The sequence below is a fragment of the Varroa destructor genome, unplaced genomic scaffold, assembly GCF_002443255.2.
Source record: "Varroa destructor unplaced genomic scaffold, Vdes_3.0 BEIS01000003.1, whole genome shotgun sequence".
NCBI classification, from domain to species: domain Eukaryota; kingdom Metazoa; phylum Arthropoda; class Arachnida; order Mesostigmata; family Varroidae; genus Varroa; species Varroa destructor.
The window spans coordinates 26,971,005-26,982,222 of NW_019211456.1; the positions used below are offsets into that span (position 1 = coordinate 26,971,005).

An 11,218-nucleotide genomic window follows, 5' to 3' on the forward strand; every position below is an offset into this window, starting at 1 on the left:
AGGGTTTGCGTTTGGCCGGAAATGTGATGCTAATGGAGCATTGTATGCCGACAGCTGGTTTTGGCAAAGTATGGCGAAAGCTTAAATCCTCGTGCGGTTCCAACACTTCAGTGAAGTGCGGGTGCACTTATTTAATCATTTGTTGCTACATGACCATTACGAGTTTGTACATCGCGCAGTCAAAGTGGCGCTGAGAGCAGCGAAGTGAAAGGAATTTTTAGCGATGGCAGGCCTCCTTAGGCCAGAAGGAATATGGTAGGCCGCCTCGTTTGTCAACCGGCGCTCGGCGGATGACAGAACGATGTGCCTAAGAAGAACTGGCTAGTTGTACGTGGCAAGATGTAATATGCAAACAAGAAGGTAGAAAGAAATTCGTTGAAATACAATATGTCGTAATAACTGGCCAGAAATCATAGCCCAGAAGGCGTCTGTCTAATGAGTTTTTATAGATTATAGAGAATGGCCGACCTTCGTAGACCTCATACACCTCGAGAAGAAGTCGAATTTGCCTACATGAGGCGTAGTCGAATTCATAAACGAATATGGTTTTCGGTAAAAAATTTAAAACCGTTTTCAGAAGCAAAAGGATCTACATCGTTTTATTTGCCGTAATCATAATTGCCTATGGTAATGACAAAAACAATTGTTACTGTTTCTAAGAAGCTTGTATATCACTATTCCCGTTCTGAGGGGGCAACGTAGTTTCTATCAAAATGTTATGATATTAATACATTGTTGTGGGATTCAAAAAATAGTTAAGTGAACTCTCGCCTATTGCTTTTCAGAACTTCTAAGATTGTATGGCAGCTTGCTGCGTTATATATACTTGGGTACTTACATTCACACCTACACATACACAATGATCGCCATTTGTGGTACTGACTAATTTCTTGCTAAGAAGAAACTGTTTCCATTGGTTGAGTCACTAACAAAATATTTTTCGTAATACCGTTGCCAATTGTTACTGTCCCGTCCTGTCAAGGGAACACTGCGAAAATCATATAAAAAGCCGGTTATACGTGAGAGGCGATATATCAAAGGCGGTAGGAGACAGGAAGCACGGTAAGTCGCCTAAGAAGGACGGCCAGCAAAATGTCGAAGGTTGGCTTCAGTGCTAAAGGAAAAAGGGTTGTTTTACGGGCATACGGAACAGGATAGGACGAAATAGGAAACTGTGTGACAATCTATTCCAGCCACACGGGATTACTGGCTACTTCTCTTGCTAGATCCAAGCGGCTACGCTACTATGCAAAAGCACAACAGCGCTAAGCCCGTATCACCGCAGCGACTATTTATTCGCTCACGCCAGGCAATGCCCACGGAGCGGACGAGTCTTTCCAACGCCGTTGTCACTCAGTGTTTCGAGAGGGGCAACGTGCTTTGCCAGGAGGGTGCACCGAAATGTTGCCAGGGCTATTTTTGTCCCAAGTAGCAACTCTGGTTAAGCAAAAACGCTCTTGATGCCAACAGCAATGCTTACAATCTTGTTGGCAACAAGTCTTCGGAACGTTTGTACAGCAAAATCCTTCTGCTGGTCACATAGGGTACCCGATTCCTGCTGTCGTCACCGCCATTTCCATATGTCATTGTGGTCTTTCCTTCGGTCATCGTTGTAATCAGGTCCTGCTTTGTCTGCTACGTTCCTTTGGTATCGTTTTCTTGCCGGGTACAGGCTAAGCTGTCGCATTGCCGATCATCTCAGCGTCGGCAGTGATTGTGGGTCGTTCGTAGTCGCAGCTTCACATTATTGCTTTCCACCAGCGACAGCATCCAGTGCAAACCATCGACCGAGCACAGATGATGGCCCAAACTCCATCACGTCCATTATCTGCTTTGCGCATGTACGTGTCAAAGACAGGTTTGTCACCAAACTAGCCCTCCTCTTGGTAAACATGTAGGAAACAAGCAGCCCGTTCGGCCAACAAGCGTACCACGCCCGTTATTCCACACACAGTACGTGGAGCAGGGGTGAATTAGAACGGAGACAATTAGAAGATCCAACGTTCACTTGGTGTCGTATGCGGCTGACAGTATCATGGGACAGCTATACTTTGCTTTTGCTTTGACGAGTTCAATTGGGAGTGGTTGCCGTGAGGAGAACGGAGCTATAAAGGGTCAATAGTATTGCGGAACACTCTTGTAGTGGAAGAGAAGGACGTGTGTTATCTATCGCTGTCATAGTGACGGGAAATGATGGCACATGGCCTGGCCATATCTAATTTCGCACTGTTGGTTGGCCAGCTCAGTAGGAGTCAACGGCCAGGATTTTATTTAAAGATTTGTGTGTAGCCAACGCCAATGGGCTGATGCCCAGTGTAGTTTACCTATGTACAAAAACTGTAGAGATTTCGAGCTGTCAAAAGTTGGTGGCCACCAAGACGGAATTGAATAGAAGGCACAGCAGTGAATGTTTGAATTTCGTCTCAGCTTGAAGCATAGCGGCAAAACGTGTTTGAGGCAAAAAGGCAAGAGGCATGAAGTGGGGTCTCTGACATGCGGGGGCGCTAGCGAGAACGTAAAGGCTGAAAAGGAAGCTCAGATTTGTTCTGCCTCAACTGCTTGCCGCTGTGCGCATTTTTACATGGCACGACAAAAAACAACCATTGCGAGTACTCGATAAGGGGCCCATTTGAGGTTTGCGGTTTTCCTCCGGGCTTCCGAGAAACATTTGGACGCCGCGCTGGTGAACTTAAGGTTGGCAACGGTGCCTCTGAGAGCGTTTGGAAGCTTTTTACGACGTGCCACCATTGTTCGCTATCAGCGCAAAGCACAACAGGGTTAGCTAAGGTGTGGTTGGTATAGAAGATTCCCGGGGTTCGAGCAAACCGAGAGCGAAGTTATTAAGGGCCCCTTGCGTCCGAGGGATCCATTTGCAGTGGGGTTCCATTGGCTGGCGTTAGCTGGGACCTGTCATCGTGGCGGTCAAATAGGCCGCCGGCAGTGGGGTCCTTAGGCAGTTAAATAGCATGGAAATCCCTCTAGGTTGTGAGAGATAGAAAAAGAAATAAAAAAGAGAATGAAACAATGAGAACGTGAAACATACGAAGAAACACCGACGGAACTGCGCAAAGACATAGTACTCTTTTGCTGATGTACGCGCTTGATACATTAACGTTTGCCACTGGAGGTAGGAAGCCGGAACCAGGAAGTGTCTAAGACGATCATGTCGACGGCATCAACACATGCTTCTGTGTGTGTGGGCCTGGGTGTGCGCACATCTGTTTGTTGTTGTACACATGTGTCTCCTGAACTGCAGTAGGAAATGCTGTGCACAGAAACGAGGTACGAAAAGAATTGCTAGGACCGTATCCCTATCTCTTTATTTTTTCGCTCACCATCTACGCTCCTTCTATCTAATACGGATTGGGTCTGACGGACCTGAAAGGTGCGAGGACTCCCAACAAAGTTAAGCTTCTACTGGCTACAACTGTCTTCGCTGGAAGTTATAGCCAGTTGCAAAAATGACATGAGCCAGTAGAATAAACATAGGCCAGGACAAGTAGGGACGTAACATGGCAGCAGCAACATGGACGAACGTTTGCTGTATACACTACCAACTGCAGAGAGTGCTATGGTTCGTTTTCTAAAAGAGTAAGATGGAAAAGAGATAGCATGGAGAGTAAAGAACGACTGGGAAATCAGGAGGAACCTAGGGGGATGACGAAATTACTAGATCTGGTAGTGGGTGCGATAGCTAGAGGAATTTAGTCATGAAGACATTGCTTTGTTGTCGTCGGCGAGACTATTCACACAGCAAGTCACTGGCATAGGCTCGGCCGTGGCAACGGTGATGTTTCACTCCGAGTAATATCAATAGGGCTGCTACTGACAAAGGACCGGGACCGGTGTGCAGGGGGAAACGCTAGGAACTGAGGCCTCATCAAACTCGAGCGACATGTTTGGCTGGCTGATCGGTTGTTAATCGATGTAGGGGACCGCGTATATCAACTGCGTGCACGTAACAAAGGATAGCTAACTGGCCCTATATATTCGCATATAGGTAGCAGACCAGTAGTGAACTGTTGGTCAACTATCGTAAAACAATGCTGCTGTTTGTTAAAGCAGAGGGACCGTGCTTAGTCGGCACAACCCACAAATTGGCGCACGATTATGTCAATGCGGGTGGACATCTGAGGGCGAAATCCTCAAGCAGGGAGCTAGTTTGTGATGGATCTGTCTGAAGAGCAATTTGAAGGATTTCTACCGGTTCAGTTCGCTGGGCTGCCGTAGCCTCGAATAGTTATGTACATAGGAGCAGAATATATGCATATTCTCTCGATAGGCTGCCCGCTGACTTGGATCTGCAAGGCTGCATGGGCCATACAATTTTGTGTGTTGGGATGTATGTTAACAAAGAGATTAATTTCTTTCTAAATGCCATTCTGCTTTTCGCTGTGGTCGTGTGTAAATCTAGTCGCAATGTACAAGATACCATACTTACGAGAACTTCAAATGTTACACAAAAATGCATCCACCGCTATTTCCTTTACACTACCTCAAAAAAGCCGTCTGTTTTAGTAGCCTGTTGTCCTTTGGGCGCTGGGTGCTATTAGTCATAAGTTACGTAAGTATAATCTTTGAGTAACCACTATTTGTCATGAGTGATCTTGGAAGAACAAGGCCGTTAGTTCTAGATTAGGTCTCAACGTGCTATATCTACGATTGCCCCTAATTTTTTTTAAAAAGAAGGGCCAACCTAGCCTGCACTAAAAATCGGGTGATTCCTGGCAATGCAACTTTCGCTACAAACATCTGGGTGCAAGGCCAATAGCCAGTAAAATGAAGTAATCACTGACAGCAAAAGAGAACATTATCAAAAGTGGTTTTCATTCAGAGTCGAAGATGCTATTCTTCGGGTGTGAGCAGATCTTAGAGGGACGTGAATCCCTTTATCTAGAGTTGCGCAGTGTCCTTCCGTTCTTTCACAAACCATGATTTTTATAAAAATTTTTTGGCTAAACTTCATACGTCGAGCGTTGTACGTTCTACGTCTTCATACATTCTATTGGACGAAATTTCTTAGGGTTGTCAAAGTATATTTGTTTACTGTTGTATATGTGTACTTATATTTCCTACTGTTACCCCTCAAGGCACAAATCGAAACTACTTATTATGCGAATAAACTGATAACAAGTTGTAGGGAAAAATAACGCTCCTGAAGTATTGACAGCGTGTACAATTTCACTACCGTACCCCACCCCTTTGTTAGAACTAATATGATATATCAGAATTATGTTCCTTGCTGGGGTATAGACTTTTTAGGGGCATAGAATACACAATGAATCAAATACAGCCACAATCGTATGGACACTTGCCGTAGAGCATCCGAAGCACACGTCAATCTAATGTAAACGAATAATGGTATTCATCTATTTTTTGTGACTGGAATGGTTTCATTGGATGCTTGGGGCTTCCTCTCATTGTAGGTTGTTTCCCTTCTATCCGCTGAGCGCATCACTCGAGTAGTATGTGGACACTATTATTTACCAATGTTCTCTTGTAAATACATGACGTTACATGATAAGGTTAAATATATTCATTGAAAGAAATTCGTAAAGGCCACTTTACTAGGCTTCGTTTTTGCAAGTAGAAAATCACCGATAAATTTTCCAACAAGCATAACTGTTTACAATTTTTAGATACGAAGATAAAATCGATAAGCCGAAAATAAAGATATGAGAATTTGTTACTTATGTGCCAATAATAAACATGCAATTATTCATTTGATGCTTTCAAGATCGGCTTTATCACTGTGTTGTTAGATAGATACAATATATTAGAGCTTGACGACATGAAAGTATACAGCTCCAATCCCAGTAGGGATCCCCGACTTTATGGCTGTTCAGCAATATTTTTGTACAACTCGTAAACAACATAAAATGGTGTAATGGATAAAAATTATTATTCGTGTACCTTTTTTGCATATAAATATAATAAAAGGTAGAAGACTAGGTTTGCTTACCTCTATATCCAAGGTTCATTTTCGCTTTCCCGTAGAATAATAAATGGACCACAAGGTCCTCTTTGATATCGTACCATCTAAGAAAAAAGACGAGATGATCGTAATTACTCGCTGAGAAAGTGAATCCAATTGGGTAGGCCAAGCTGAAAGAGGAAGAAAAAAGTAATCTTAATTACTAGAGATAGTGATCGTTGCATCGGGTAAAGTTCGAATGACGTAAAAAGAAAATGAATGATAAAGCTAAGAACAAATGGAAGTAAAACGTTTACAGACTCAGTGCGCGTAATGTTAGTAAAACGACGTTTGATTGGCCTGTCGTGGCGTGATTGCTGATGGCAGTAAGCACTTCATCTGGCAGAGGCAAAAACTGAACGCGCATGAAAATTCATAGCTCTGAAAAAAAGTTTACTATGCCCGCATCTCAAACCTATTTTTTTGTTTTCTCGTTAGCAGAGAGCTGTCGGGACCAATACCGCTAACTGCATTAAGAATCGTACAGAAATATAACTGGTAGCAGCTAACTCAAGGCCGCTCCTTTGCTGTCTGCTAATGGCGCTGTAATTCAAATGAATCAACAAGCACTAATTTGTTTACGTACATTGCTGCTGATAGCTAATCGCTCCGACACGAATTAAGAGGGTAAAGTATAACAATAAAATCATAAGGGACATAAAATGGATAGCTTATTTTATCAGCTGGGATTCCACCTGAACGACGAAGGTGGGTAAGTAAGAAATAATTGTCTATAATGGTGACCAACGGTTGTCCCAATATAACTAACTGTCCTCGCCTGGGGGTCGGAACGCTCGTAAAACTGTTACGCTTTTACGTCTCACTAAAGTCCCTCATCTACGCTAGCCTCTGACATTAGGACACAGCGCAAGCGGCTACGGAAGCAAAAGTTCCTCCTGCTGTCGGACCATCTAGGACACACGGCATCTGTAGAAAGGCGCTAGTTTCGAAACTCCGTGTACCCCAAGTGAATAAAATAGTTCAGCTAATAGTGCGTTGATTTGTTACCATAGGGGCAACAGCAGCCTTAAAGGAGTACTCATTCGACCACAAAAGGGTCAACAGCATCGTCGACACCAACAGCAGCAGCATTGGCCATGTTCATCCACCTGTCCCATACATGTATAGGTACGTATAAATTTATAAATACTCAATATGCTGCTGCTCCTATTCTACCAACGACGATGTTACTATTAAGGCAACGCTCACGCTAAACTTCGTATTGCTACCTGGAATGACGCTGCTCGTTGTTACAACGGAATTGTGCGGCGACGAGTCGGAAGAAAGGCGGATCTCTTGCGTCTAGTCGATTTCTTTCGCAGGCCTAATCAACGGATTAAGAGTCGGCTAGTAATTGGCAAGAAGCAAAAAATTATAAAGCAAAAGGTCACGATTAAATCGATTCTTTTTTCTTATTCTCGGTGATGCTCGATGCGACGCACAACGGCAACAGTTAGCGGCGTGATAGATAGACCGCCAAACTATGTTAAAAGTACCGATAAAAAGACGAATATAATAGGATTAGCTAATGATATTCCAGTATTTTAGTAAATATCTATAGGACGTAAACGGCTGAAAAAGACAACGAGCCACAAAAGGGATACGGGAAGATTTTGAAGTCTGAATGCAGATAGGACAGGTGTTGTGTATTGAAGGTAGTGATGAAAATTCGATATCGGATGTGAGGATGAATTACGCGAACTGATGTTCATCGTATGTTACACGGAGAAAGAATAATTTGTTTTACTTCTGCGAAGTTTGTTTATCGTTTGCCTTGCCGTCATTTTCGCAACTGTTTATTGGAGGTCTATTCTTTTGAAGAATTTTTGGAAAAAGCTGTAGTAAGCTAGACCGTAGCCGCTATAATAGGCCTTGTCTTCGCAGTTGCCTGCTAATAAAAATTCGAATGTTTTCTTAGCAAACGTCAGAAAAATGAAAGTGACTCGTATCCCGTGTCATCTCATCAAAGAGCAGTGTCTGCTTGGCGATGTTGGGTTAATCGGCTACTATTATTATTATTATCACTATCAGGCCGTTATTTTTCAACTGCTATCAGCGTATCCCTAATGAGCCTCAAAACACAATTTAACTAATGTAAAATAAATATTAATTTGGTGAAAACGTCAGGATTCTATCGTTCGTTTTTACGGGAACTTTAGCAGATGAGGTAAAATTCAGGTAAAGGTTTTAGAGCAGAGTTAACTGCAGTCTTCGAAACTTGCTTTGCGTTTAAGGGGCTTAGAGTGATTGTCTAATACATCTGTATCTGTTCTAAGAAGAGTGGTTTGACCGCGTTTGGGATATTAAGAACTAAATGGGGAGCGCACATAGAGGAAAATTTGGATCATACGCACATAGAATTCTAGCCGCTTCTACGTTCGAAGTACTAATGTATCTACTAAAGTTATTAGCTTTAGAAAAGTCATCGAAAACAACAGTCACGACCACAGTTCGGCTCGTGATTCAAATGCTCCGCTTTGAAGGCCATGTTTAAAATATAGAAAGAAAAAAATCACTAAGAGACGTTGTCGTACGATACAGACACTTTTATCTATGAAACTATGTTCAAATGTCCTTTTCTTGCCCTGATATAATATATGAGTGGCTGTATGTTCGTATGCTGTTTTTGCTTGCCCCCAGTTTGGTCACCTGTTTTCCTTTATCCAAAATTCATATAAAAGTTTTGCCCGGCAAGATCCATGGTTCACTAAAGAGTCTCGTTCTCTTCAGAGAGCAGCGCTCTGACCTCAGACAGATATAGCTACCTTTTCCTTGGCTCAGTAAGGGCCAAACTCTAAAAGGGCCAAAAAGGAGAAGACATGCTAGCTAAGAATGAGCGAATACCGCAGGTCTTGAGTGAAACATGATCGAAATCCACCCTGTAACGTTGGCAGAGTGTCGCAGTCGTGAGCCTACCAAGATTACGCCCGCGTCCACAAAAGAATAAGCCAACTTTCATCAGTGCGAATGCTGCTTGCTTGAGATCGAAGCATATTCAACACGAAAAAAACATGTTCTGTCTCAGAAATCGTCTCAGGTTTCACTTCTAACTAGTTAAAGAGTCTTTTGAAACGTTTCCTATAGAACGTGACCACCGTGAACGAGCTGTACGTTATAAGGTGGCCTACTCCTCCACTCCTGATTATATTAGTTAGCGAGACTTATCGAAAGAAAGTATCCGTTTGAAAAAAATATCGTTTTTCAATTCTAAGAAGCCTTCCCTGGGTTACTGAGGGATATTCCAAAAGCATGCTTGCTGCTTCCGCACAGATGGAGGGTTCTTCCAAATCTTCGTTGCAAGTGGCACGAAATGGCCTGCATGGACTCATAAGCTCCCTCAGGTTATATATTTCTCGATCGAATGCCCCGTGGACCCATTTCCGGTATAGTACTTCCTGTGCAGACTCTAACAGTCTCGCGGAGAAGCAAGGCGGAAGTATGTTTTGAGGAAAGGAATATACCGAATGAAAGAAGCAAAGACACGTATAGGCAATAGAAGGTTGGTGGCAATTCTTCTCGATGCAATGTGCGCTTTTTTTTAGCGATACAAAGACCTAGGAAACGCCGTAGGTCTTGCATTTGACGGGACAACACCGTCACGTCTCACGTTAACCATCACTCTAATGGACAGTCTCCTTCAGCATCTGTTTGCTATCTTTGCGGATTGTCTTACACGTGCCGGCTATGAGTATCTCTCTTGCTAGCCAATATATAGCACATCGTATGCCGGTAGATAGGAATATTGCCACTCGAGGAACCGAAGACGAATCGATTACGACGTTCTGGTGACGAAGTCTGTATTCACTGACGACGGTGACACTAGTTGTAGTATGATATGTCTGTTTGAGCAGGCTCTGATCATAGGGCGTCCGCATAGGATAGGTAAGAACAAATGCACTTGATTGATATTCTTTCTGTCATAGACTGAATCAAAACTCGACGAATTACAGTTTGTCCTTGCTGAACCTGTCTTGAGGTATGTGTGAAAAGTGTCGATGGGAGAAGAGACGGGATTTCCTCCAACGATGAATTCCCTCATTGACAGGGCGTAATTGCTATTATTGAAATCCGACATTAGGAGGGCCTGTCGCTACAACAGAATGCATAATATGTACGTCCGCACTCAGCGTTCTGTCTGTATATTTAGCAGACGTCACACAAAACTAAGTAACAAAGCTAATATCTTATTAAAGCTGTTGTATTATGCAACATAAGCTCATGACATACTTTTTTAATTCCGATTTAGGCTTGATTGTACCTTATAAGCAAACGCAAGTGCGGCTTTCGAAAATACCGATTAAACGTATCTAACTGCAGTGAAGAGCATTAGTGGCCGTATTTATTTGCTGAGTTTTGTTGCGGCAAAATGATCGACATTATTTCGACATATATTCAGGTTACTGTATTATATAACAGACGATGACCCTTCTACATTTATCGAATTAACTCGTACCTTTCATCATAGATAAACATAGACACACTGATTGCAAGCTGGTACAGGGACCTCTCGCTGTTGATACTGATTATATGCTCGTAAGGGGTCTGACTCATAGCAGCGCAGGGGCTTCTGCCTGTGTGATCCTTCACTTCGTAGACACACCTTAACGACGGCGTCCAGTTATCTGCTTTTGATGTCAGACAACTACTACTACTCAGGTGGTAAGCGTGAGCTTCCCTAATAGGTAGAGAGCGATGCGAGCTCTATGTCCTCCAGTAAAACCCTCCAGGGTCTCATCGGAACGTCGTAGTGGGCTAGAATTGTTAGCGGTAAGAATTGAATAAATTAGATATTGCCATCTGCATGTCCCATCACTTCAGGGCTACTAAGATTAGCTGTTACAGTTTTATTAGCGAGACTTCCAAAGGAAAGAAAGGTGCCAGTGGGCCGCTTTTGTTAAGTTAGTTGGCTATACGTTGTGGCCGAAGATGGTACAGCTGAGGGTCATTTTAACGGAGACTAGCAGGCTGAAGGTAGTGCCTGAAGAGAGGCGCAATGTTGCCAGGAATGGGACTAGTGTTGCTAGGATATTGTAGGGATTCGGTTGGTAGCTATGTTATCAAGGTGGGCTGAGTCGCACAACTAGCGGTACGGCTTTCTGCTTGCGGGTAGTTTAATGGCCAACAGAATGAAGCTGAGTTGTGGGAGCGAAATGGCAAGTTAGCCGGATGGGTGGATGCTTGGGAAGTGGGCCCTAGGCAATACCAAGACTAAGGCAGCATCGTTTCTCACTTCCTATATATATA

At 43.3% G+C, this 11,218-nt stretch overlaps 1 protein-coding gene and 1 long non-coding RNA gene across 6 annotated transcripts in view; one reads left to right on the plus strand and one right to left on the minus strand.

Annotated features, from left to right (window-relative positions):
• The window catches only part of LOC111246814 (uncharacterized), a 31,086-nt gene extending 28,986 nt beyond the window's left edge, over positions 1-2,100 (minus strand). For all 3 annotated transcript variants that reach the window (XR_015322734.1, XR_015322733.1, XR_002671811.2), the window contains exon 1: positions 839-2,100. This is a non-coding gene — a long non-coding RNA (uncharacterized LOC111246814). The remainder of the gene's footprint in view (positions 1-838) is intronic.
• The window catches only part of LOC111246806 (uncharacterized), a 92,449-nt gene that overhangs the window by 35,674 nt on the left and 45,557 nt on the right, over positions 1-11,218 (plus strand). The gene's annotated exons all lie outside the window — the stretch shown is intronic.